This window comes from Phalaenopsis equestris, unplaced genomic scaffold (genome assembly GCF_001263595.1).
Source record: "Phalaenopsis equestris unplaced genomic scaffold, ASM126359v1 Scaffold000741, whole genome shotgun sequence".
NCBI lineage: Eukaryota > Viridiplantae > Streptophyta > Magnoliopsida > Asparagales > Orchidaceae > Phalaenopsis > Phalaenopsis equestris.
Genome location: NW_018165181.1, coordinates 129,732 through 140,196, shown reverse-complemented (window position 1 = coordinate 140,196; position 10,465 = coordinate 129,732).

The window sequence follows — 10,465 nt, the reverse complement described above, 5'->3', positions numbered from 1 at the left end:
ATATATATATATATTATGATTATATTATAAAAATTTTCTTTTGCTCAAAATGATTACAAACATTGAATTGATCAAGCACATAATTAGATGATTAATATCATATGTGTCATTAATCGTCAAATTAGGAATTGAAAATTAATATGTTGATAGAAAATTCATTGATTTATTAGTTTGCATCTTATATATAATAACTTAATATATAGTATAAATATCATTATAAATCTATATGAGCTGATGCATCATATTTGTACTTCTTATTAAATATAAACTAAATGTGCTTTCTTTCAATTTTTTTCTCCAAACATTTCACCAATGCAATCAAAATCCACACTCTTATGTCCCATCTCCACGTATTTTTATTTCACTCATCTCCTTCTTCAACAATTAGTTTAAAGTTTGGACGAAAAAGAAAAATAATAATAATAAAGTTGATATATTGGTGAAGAAAGCTAGAGCCTCACAAAATGCCTTTTAGTTTTCTGCTTCGGCCTCTGATGTTCTTTATAGATAAAATTCGTTGCCTTCCGATCGATGAGTTGCTCAGTGAGCCATCACCATTTGTCGTGGTTGCTAACCCATATCTTCACCGAGCTCCTCCTCTCTTGCTCTACTTCATCTTTTTGGCAACCGTCCCTTCTTCTCCCTTCATTTCTCATCTCTTTTTTTTTTATTTTTTCTTCTTTAACCCTAATTAACAATATTGTTGACCTCTTGCATGCATGGATGATAAGAAATATGATATTTATAGGAAGAAAACGAGATAAGAAATATGATATTTATAGGAAGAAAACGGGGCGCTTAAAAAGATAAGATGATGAGAAGGATAACTCTTCCTTAGGGTTAATAATAATAATTCATTAAAGGTTTATAAAGAGAAAAGATGTCAAGAGACATCATGATGGATCAAAAAGCAAGATTCCCCTATGAATTGACTCGACCTCTTTCGTCCTTTTGAGAAATAATGTGTGAAAGGTAGATACATGCTCTCTTATTTTCAGTATCGAATCTTTTTTGTACAGAGTTATTTTTAATGTATGTATCCAAATATCGAAATCTTGCTAAGAACTAAGAAGGTCTTTGCAATAATTCAATGTTGTCAACAACCTATAGTCTGTTATTTCAGGGCTTAATTAGGCTCATTCAATAATTTCCCGAGTTCAATGATTGATATTCTCGTGAGTGTGTGAGAGAGTCATTTGTTCACGGTTAATATTTCTTCCCAAATTTAGTAAACTTTTTATGAATGATATAGGTTCAAAAAGGTTAGACACTGTAACAACCTCTTGTTCAAATGATATTCTACTTCGTGTTATTTCTTGTGTTAAATTTATGAGCCTATAAATGGTCATACAATCAAATCTTAGGTACCTACATTTATAACACCTATGCTTTAATTTTTATGTATAACCACCTTGCATATATGTGAAAATGTGCATTTCACTTTTCAGAGATGAAAATAATGGTACTTTTGTTGTGATGTGAAAGATTATGGTAGTATAAATGTAAATGTTAGATATGTACAAACATAGGGATTAAGTGGGATGCATGCCCCTAAACAAATTTATTTGAGGGAGATTCCTATAATATTAAAAAATAATTTAGATGTTAACATACGATAATGAGATTTTGTTGACAAAATTTTGCTATAAAACTTTTGTGAATTAAGATCATGAGTGAAACATAAAAATCAATGTAATATGACCAAACATAAACATGATCATTCTTGAAAAAATACAAGGTAGGACAACAACTACTATTATACATAGCCTTTAAAGTTAATTATACTCTATAAAACAATATTATTCATGAACAAAATTTTATCATTTTTTTATAATTTAATAAATAATCAATATTTATTTAGCTATTATTTTTTTTTTTGTTATTTTATGTAAATGATTACATAATCTTTTTATAAGATCATATTGGTGTTGGACATTTTAGTTTAATGATGTAAATAAAAGAGAGGAAGATTCACCTACATGCGCCTTAATTCATGCGTATTTACATATCTTACACCTAATTAAACTTAAAGCCCGACATATATGCCACCTTACCTATATATATGAGAATGTATATTAAACTAGTAATTTTTGATATGATATGAAAGATGTAGGCGGTATAAATATAAAAACTAAAATGCATAACACTTTAAATAGCATAAAAAATAACATTAACCTTCTCAATAACTTCTCTTCTTGACTAACTCGTCTTCTCCCTCACATACAACATGTCTTTGTTGATGCCCGTAATTGCACGTACAACATGTCGATCTTGTCATATTATTTCGCAAATGATATCTTGTCACAATTTCCTCACTTTTTTGTCGTTGAGATTTATTGTATTTTGAGCAGGAGCGAGTGAGATTGACAAACAAATTCGTTTGTTACAAAAGTTAATAAGAGTAATATTTTCATAAATGATAAGCTTTAGAATTAAAATTTAGGGATAAATATTATGTACTTTTTACGGCTCTAATAAGTGTGAGGCATTTTATAATGTTTTAGATAGGGGTGTAAACGAGCCGGACATGAGCGAGCACTCGCCCCGTTTCCGGCTCGTTTATATTTCAAGCTCGAAAAATGTGTTCGTGTTTGGCTCATTTGCTTAGCGAGCCGAACACGAGTCATTCATGAACAAAGAGTCATTTTGACAACCTTAATCACGTAGCCAAAAGATGTTAAAGATTGAGGTAAGATTTAAAACATCATTTCAATCGAATTTAATAATTTTTATTCTATTTTCTTCATTAATATTTTTAATTGATTATAAATATTTATAGTCCTGTAGTCAATTAAATTTTAAAAAATACTACTCATCAAAGATATATATAATTGAATAGTACTATTTCGAGCCAAAACGAGCCGAACACTAACGAACAAATATTTGTTTGTGTTATTCGTGTACGGCTCGTTAACTTAGCGAACGAGTCGAACACTAGTTTCTTAACGAGCCGAACACGAGCTGTTCGCAAACAACGAGTCATTTTGACAGCCCTAAATATAAAGTATATAGTGGTTTATGAAGATCTAAACGATTCAAATTGGCCAACAAAAAGTAACTTTAAAACGAGGAATTTGCGCTGATAGCGTATTATAGATTCATTTGATTTAGATGACGATGTTGAATAAGGGGGCCATTTATATACATTCCACCCAATTTCTATATATTGACATATTTAATACCAAAACGTTTTATATTTATAGCACCCAAATTTTTAATATCAAATTAATTAAGAAGATCATCATTATAACTTTTAATAATTGAAATGCACAATTTCATACATAAATAAGATGGCATTTATGTAAAAATTTTGATTTACGCATTAGATATATAAATTCATGGGAGTTGAGCGGTATATAGATGTACAACCAGAAGTTGCTATTCCGATTAGCAAGGCACAACTAGCTTTCTGCTTTTCTTGCCACAGTGCTAAGCTATCAAAGGGATTAGTCCATGAGTGGACAACAAGGGGATGAATTCAGAGTGCTAGATGTTTGGGCAGAGGTCGGACAAATGGCCAAGGGCCGAGGACTGAAGGTAGAACATCGAGAGCCAAGTACCAAAGTCCTTGCCATCCACCAGTTTGCTTTAGAAAGGAGAAATTTACATAAGGTAAACAACACATGAAGCATACGAAGCATGGAGAAAATTTTCATATTGTAGACTACACAAGAAGTAGAACAAGCATGAGTAAAATTTATATAACTAGACTACACATGAATAGATAGAACCACATGACAAACTCTACATAATAAAAACTTCATGTAGGGTAAACTATACATGAAATTTAAGTTAACTTCATATAGGAAATTCATATGAAAGTGAATGTTACAAGTGCCTATATGAAAGTAACTATGTAGAGAAAGGATGAAAATTATAGTAGTGAGAGAAGGAGAAAAAGAAGAACAAAAAGAGAGTAGAAGAAGATGGAAGAGGTGTGTGGAGGAAAAAGTGCATGGAGAAGGAGAAGATTGAGAAGTCGGGGGGTAGTGGAATAAGAAGAAGGAGATGATTGAAGTATAAAGGGCAGTGAAATAAGAAGAAGAAAGTTGATGTGAAAAAATTAGGAGGAAATGTAAAATAAAGAAGATGAAAAAGAAGTGTTAGAGAAAGAAACTTAAGAAAAAGAAGAATATGAAAGTAGAAGATGAAATATTGGAAGAAGCAATAGAGTGAGACAATACAATAATTATAGTGGAAGGCCGAAGATCACCATATTGGAAGAGAGAAACATGAGCATCGAAGTGAAGTGGAAAGTAACCAAAGGGAAGAAGGAGAAACCGAGTTTTGTCGTTTGGAGTTTTTCGGAGGGGAATAGCATACCTTTCTATCCATGTGAAGCCTCATTTAAATGACCAAACATGGAGCGTCAAAGAGCGAGAGAAGTTGGGGTTCAAAATCAGAGCAGGAATTGGCAGCGAGGAGGAATGGGCAGCGAGGAGCCGATTGGGAGGTGCCTAGGCGACTGGTGGGAGGGGTTGGAGTGCTGGCTCCTTGGTCTGGAACATGGACAATGGGGCACCTCGTTATAGAGTACCTGAAAGAAAAGGGGGAAGCGCCACCTTGGGTGGCGCCAAAGTGTTGGGTGGCGTTGGTATGCCCACCAAGCATTGGTGTGCCTCAGGAGGAGGATGAAGCACCCAGGTGCCACCTTGAGTGGCACCAAAGTGCATGCCTCTTCCAGGCGCGGGTGCACCTATGTTTTTGGGGAGGTGCTGGTGGAGGCGTGCCTTGTTATGGCCAAAATGATGACCCTAACTCACATAGAAGATAGAGATTCAAGGAATCTGATTGTTATTGTGGAGACCGAACCAGATTTCTGCTCCCGCCTCCCGATCGCGAAGTTTCGGGAATCCCGCTACCGCACCTCCTGGTTCATATTTCTGCATTTGTTGCACCCTAAACACTATTAATAGAGCCCCACTTCTCTCATGAAAGGTGGCTGGAGTCTTGAGAGAGAACTTAAAGCTTTGTGAAGGAGTTAAAGTTAAATAGAGCCTCACTCCTCTCATGAGAGGGGGCGGGAGACTGGAGAGAGAAGTTAAAGCTTTGAGAGAGCTAAAGTTCAGGACCATCTCTGCACCATCGATCGTCGTCAGCCGCAGTCGACCACCTTTGACTGTCGTTGACACCCGCTGACTGTCATCAATCACCGACAACTGCCGACGATCGCCGTCGACCACTTTATGTAGCCATCGACAACCACCGACCGTCGTTGAGCACTACTATCGTCGTCAACTACTACCGAGCGTTGTGGACCGCTGACCAATGTCGACCACCACCAATCGGAAGTTGTCAGTTGATATTGTTACCTGAAAATCCTAGCAATTATTTTCCGTCAGTGGGACAAGAGATCTTTGTAATTATTAACTAATAGTAGATTTTTACATTTGGGTCAGACTCCGTGATTTTTTTACTTTACGGTTTTCAATGTAAGAACTTCTGATATCATTACTGCTTGTTTTCTTTTACCTGAATGTGTTGAATTCTCATGCAACGCTAAGACAATAATACATTATTCTACTGCCACGAATTTTCTAACACGCATCATTTATGAATGGTTTGGTATAATTGCATTAGTAGACAATACTAATGAGAGGTGTCTTAATGGATTTAACCCATAGATTTAACTTAAATCCAACCAAACATCAAAAAAATAAATATTAATTTGTATTATCTGTTAATTCATAACTTATAATGTTTTGTAGTTTTTCGAATCAATCTTAAATCGATTAACAGTCTTCGACATACCTAACATCAATATATGTTAAATGATCTAATTTCGAGCCGAGTGAAGGTCAGTTCGAAAGAAATTTGATCCAAATTTTTTTTCTCATAGCTTGACGTGTTTATTTCAATCAAAGCTTGATGTACGGGCGAAATTTTGAATCAATTTTTGATTGTTTGTCATTGTTCGAGCTAAATTCACAGATCTCGCCTATGTGCCGCCTGATTTCTACGTAGAAAGAATGACATGAATAAACTTTAAATGTCATAAGTTCCTGACATGTTTAATTGATGAATTTATAAGTTAATTAATTAATTATTAACCTAATCGTGATGCCAAGGTTCAGTTTAGGCTAATAAGAAGTTAATTAGGGGTTAGTTAAGATGATTAAGGGTCGGTTTGGGTAGGATTAATATGTTAAATTGATGGTTTAAGGGTAATTAGTGGAGATTAGTCTTGGTTAGGCTGTGATTAGTCTTGATTACAACATATCCATGCAAAAAGCCCTGTGGATTTCCATTAGAAAATGCGACATTTAGGATAGAAAATGGATAAACTTTAAAAGTCCTCAGCTCCTAACATGTACAAAATAAACCTTTTTAGGGGCTATTTAGCGATGGCTATAACCCTAGATTTAAGCTATAAATCTCGTTAATCTTGATAAACGGTCATTTTGGACAAAATGAAGAACCAGATCTAATTATTCCGGATTTTATTTATTTCTGACGTAAATCCCGGATCTACTAAATCACGCAAATTGGAGCGATTATTGTGTGCGTAGAGCGTGCGCTCTCAGATCACATCGGTGCTCTGCGTTCTCTCCGCACACAATAATTAGACCGCAAACTGACGGATTTAAGGTCACTGCAAAAATTTTTGGGATTGCAAATTGGTTGTCTGGCAGTTTTCAAGATTTAACCTATTTAAGATTTATTAAATCCGGATTTATGGGATTTACTAAATCCTAATAAATTAAATCTCATCCGTTTTCAGACAGCACCTAAAAGTCCTAAGCCCTAAATTCTTATATCATTACACATTTCATACCTAAACAAGTGAAGATGAAGATCGGTGTTAGCAAGCTTACCTTCCTCAGTGGTTTCCTGAAGCAAGCACATGAAAGAAAGAATGGTGCGAGCAAGCTTACCTTCCTGACTGGTTTCAGGTAGGAGCGGAGCAGAAGAATGGGAAAGAGGAAAGTTTATGGTTTCCGTAAGCCGCGATTCGGTAGTTGTCTTCCGAGCTAGCTCGAATGGTTTTAGGGTGAAACTGGGAGACGAGTGAGATAAGTCCAGAACGAGCGAAGAGAACGAATGGTGCGAGTAAGAATACCTTACTCAATTTTTGTAGGGGCGGAGTGAAAGGATGAGAAAGATGAAGTTTCGATGGTCTCTATAAGATGAAGTTTCGATGGTCTCTATAAGTGACGATCCCGTCGATGTCCTACTAGCTAGCTCGAATGGCGACTCTATGCGGAAAAGGGGTTTAGGACGGTTTTTACCGGCTTAGTAACAATATTATAAATGCTGGTTATTATTCGTAGTGTAACCAATGGTATACAAAGTCGGTAAGTCTAGATAAGTCGTTGAAAAATTATTCCGTATAAAAGAGTGATGAGTCTGAGAGTAGTAATGGCGTAAGATATTACCTGATCAATTATAAGTTGCTAAGCATTTGCTTGTCAGTTGAAAGTCCCCTCTGGTCTGGGGTTCGATTTCCCCCGAGTGTAGAATGTAGTACTCGAATTCTAGGCGCATGAGGGATGACCTAGGCTCGTATAATTGTCTCCGGCCATTTATTTATATATATATAATCAAAAAAATATAAGGATAAAATAAATGAAATAAATCATTTTATAACTAAAATTATGAATTAAACTAATATTTTATATATAAATTAAATTTTTTATATGTAAAAATAATTTAAAAATATCTATATTTATAACAGTTCAAACATTAATTATTGTAAAAAATGTTATTATGAAACTAAAAGAAAATTGTTTTTTATTATCATTTCTCGCCTCTTAGTTTGATAAATTCACAGTCGGCTTACGACAGCCAATTAATATTTTGATAGGAAATGTATTGATTTATTAGTTAGCATTCTTAGATATAATAACTTAATAGTATATACATATATCTCTATAAACATATATGAGTTGATGTATTTTATACGTGTACTTCTTAAATATATACGACTGGCTAGAAGATAGATCTAAACTTTGCTTTCTTCCAAATTATTTCTCCAAACATCCCAACAATGCAATCAAAGTCAACTCTTAAGTCTGATCTCCACATCCTTAACTTTTTTCTTTCTTCAACAATCAGTTTAAAGTTAGACAGCACTTCATAGCCTACTTTGTAGATGGAATTCGTCTCCTTCCGATCGATGTCTTGTTCGAAGACCCACCGATCTTTGTCATGGTTGCTCACCCATATCTTCATTGAGCTCCTCCTTTCTTGCTCTACTTTCTCTCTTTAGCAATAATCTCTTCTTATCTAACTAAACAGTGATACGGATGATTTCTTTCCTCTCTTCATTTCTCTCCTCTTTTTATATCTTTCTTACTCCCTGAGCCTAATTAGCAATGTTGCTTGAACTATTCACTTGCATGCATGAGTGATAAGAAGTATATTATTCATAGTAAGAAAATGAGGTGTTTAAGGAGATACAATGAAGAGAAGGATAACTCATTCCTTAGGGTTAATAATAATAAGTCATTTAAGATTTATAAAGAGGTGAGATGTCAAGAGATATCATGAAAGAAGAGAAAGTAAGATGCTACGATGAATTGACTAGAATTCTTTTGTCCTTTTGAGACATTGATGTGATAGGCAGGTATATCTCTTATATTTTGGTATCGAATCTTTTTTTATATATAGTTATTTTAATGTATTCATCCACACATTGAAAATTTGTGAAGAAGTAAGATGATCTTTATAGTAATTCAATGTTGTCAGCGATCGCTAGTCTTTTGGTTGAGGGCTTAATAAAGCTCATTTAACAATTTTTTGAGTGCAAAGTTTGACATTTTGTGTGAGTGTGTGAGAGACACGTTCGTTAATGGTTATAATTTCTTTCAAAATTTAAAGAATATTTATGAATGATAGAGGTTGACAAATGCAAACTTAGATGTTGCAACGAGCTCTAGTTCATACAATATACTCCTTAACTCTCACGATAGAGATCTTAGTTAAAATATAACCTTTGCACATATTCTATTTTAAACTATTTTTGCTTTTTTCCAAATTATTTTTCAAAATATTTCACCAATTCAATCAAAGTCTACACTCTTAAGTCACATCTTCAGATACATTTATTTCATTTAATTCTTTCTTCAACAATCAGTTTAATGTTATGGACTGAAATAAAAAAAAAATTAAATTAAAACGACTGATATAATGGTGAAGAAAGCTGGAGATCACTTCCTAAGCCCTCGCAAAATGCCTTTCAGATTGTTGCGTCAGCCTTTGATGCTCTTTATAGATGAACTTTGCCGCCTTCCGATCAATATCTTGCTCGGCAACCCATCGCCCTTTGTCGTGGTCACTCACCCATATCTTCGCAGAGCCCCTCCTCTCTTGATCTACTTCCTCTCTTTGACAATTATCCCTTCTTCTCCAGCTAAAGAGAGATAAGAATGACTTCCTCCCTCTCTTCATTTCTCCTTTCTTTTTATCCTTCTTTCTTCCTCAACCTAATTAGTATTATTGCTTGAACTCTTCACTTGCATACATGATTGATGAGTTGTTTGATATTTATAGAGAGAAAATGAGGGCCTTAAGGGATAAGATGAAGAGGATGATAACTCATTCCTTATGGTTAATAATAATAATAATAATAATAATTCATCAAAGGTTAATAAAGAGGAGAGATTTCGAGGGACATCATGATAGATGAAAAAATAAGATTCTACCAAGAATTGACTAGAGCTCTTTTCTCTTTTTAAGGCATTGATTTGATAGGTTGGTACATGCACTCTTATTTTTTAGTATTGAATATTTTTGTATATAGTTATTTATTATATGTGCACTTATCCACTTATCAAAATCTTGTTACGTATTAAGATGGCCTTTGTTGTAATTCATTGTTGTCAATTGTTGTCAGCATCTTCTAGTATGTTGGTTGGGGGCTTAATTAGGCTCATTCAAAAACTTTCTGTGTTCATTAACCGACATTCTATGTGAGTGTGTGAGAAAGTCGTTTGTTGGCAGTTAATATTTCTTCCAAAATTAACAGTTTTTCTTATGATAAAGTTTCGCAAATGTTAGACGCTGCAACTAGTTCTTGTTCAAATGATATACTCCCTAACTCTCATGATAGAGATCTTAATTAGAATTTAGCATTCTTATATGTGTTCTACTTTGTGTTTTTTCTTGCATTGATTTTGTGCACCTATAATTGGTCATACAGTCAATTCCCATGTATTTACATGTCTAACACCCAGACATGAATAAAAGCCACCTTATTTATTTATTAGAATATGTATTTCACTTTTTTTAAAGTTAAAATGATGGTATTTTTATATAATATGAAAGATTTACATGTTTTAAATGTAAGAAAATGAAGTTAATTCCTATCTTTATAAAAAAACAACTTAGATGTTAGACAACAATTATGTGATTTTTATGACAACATTTTGAATAAAATATTTGTAAACTATTAGCATGGGTGAACATAAAAATCAATGTAATATGACCAAACATAAATATAGACTTAAATATATATATATATATA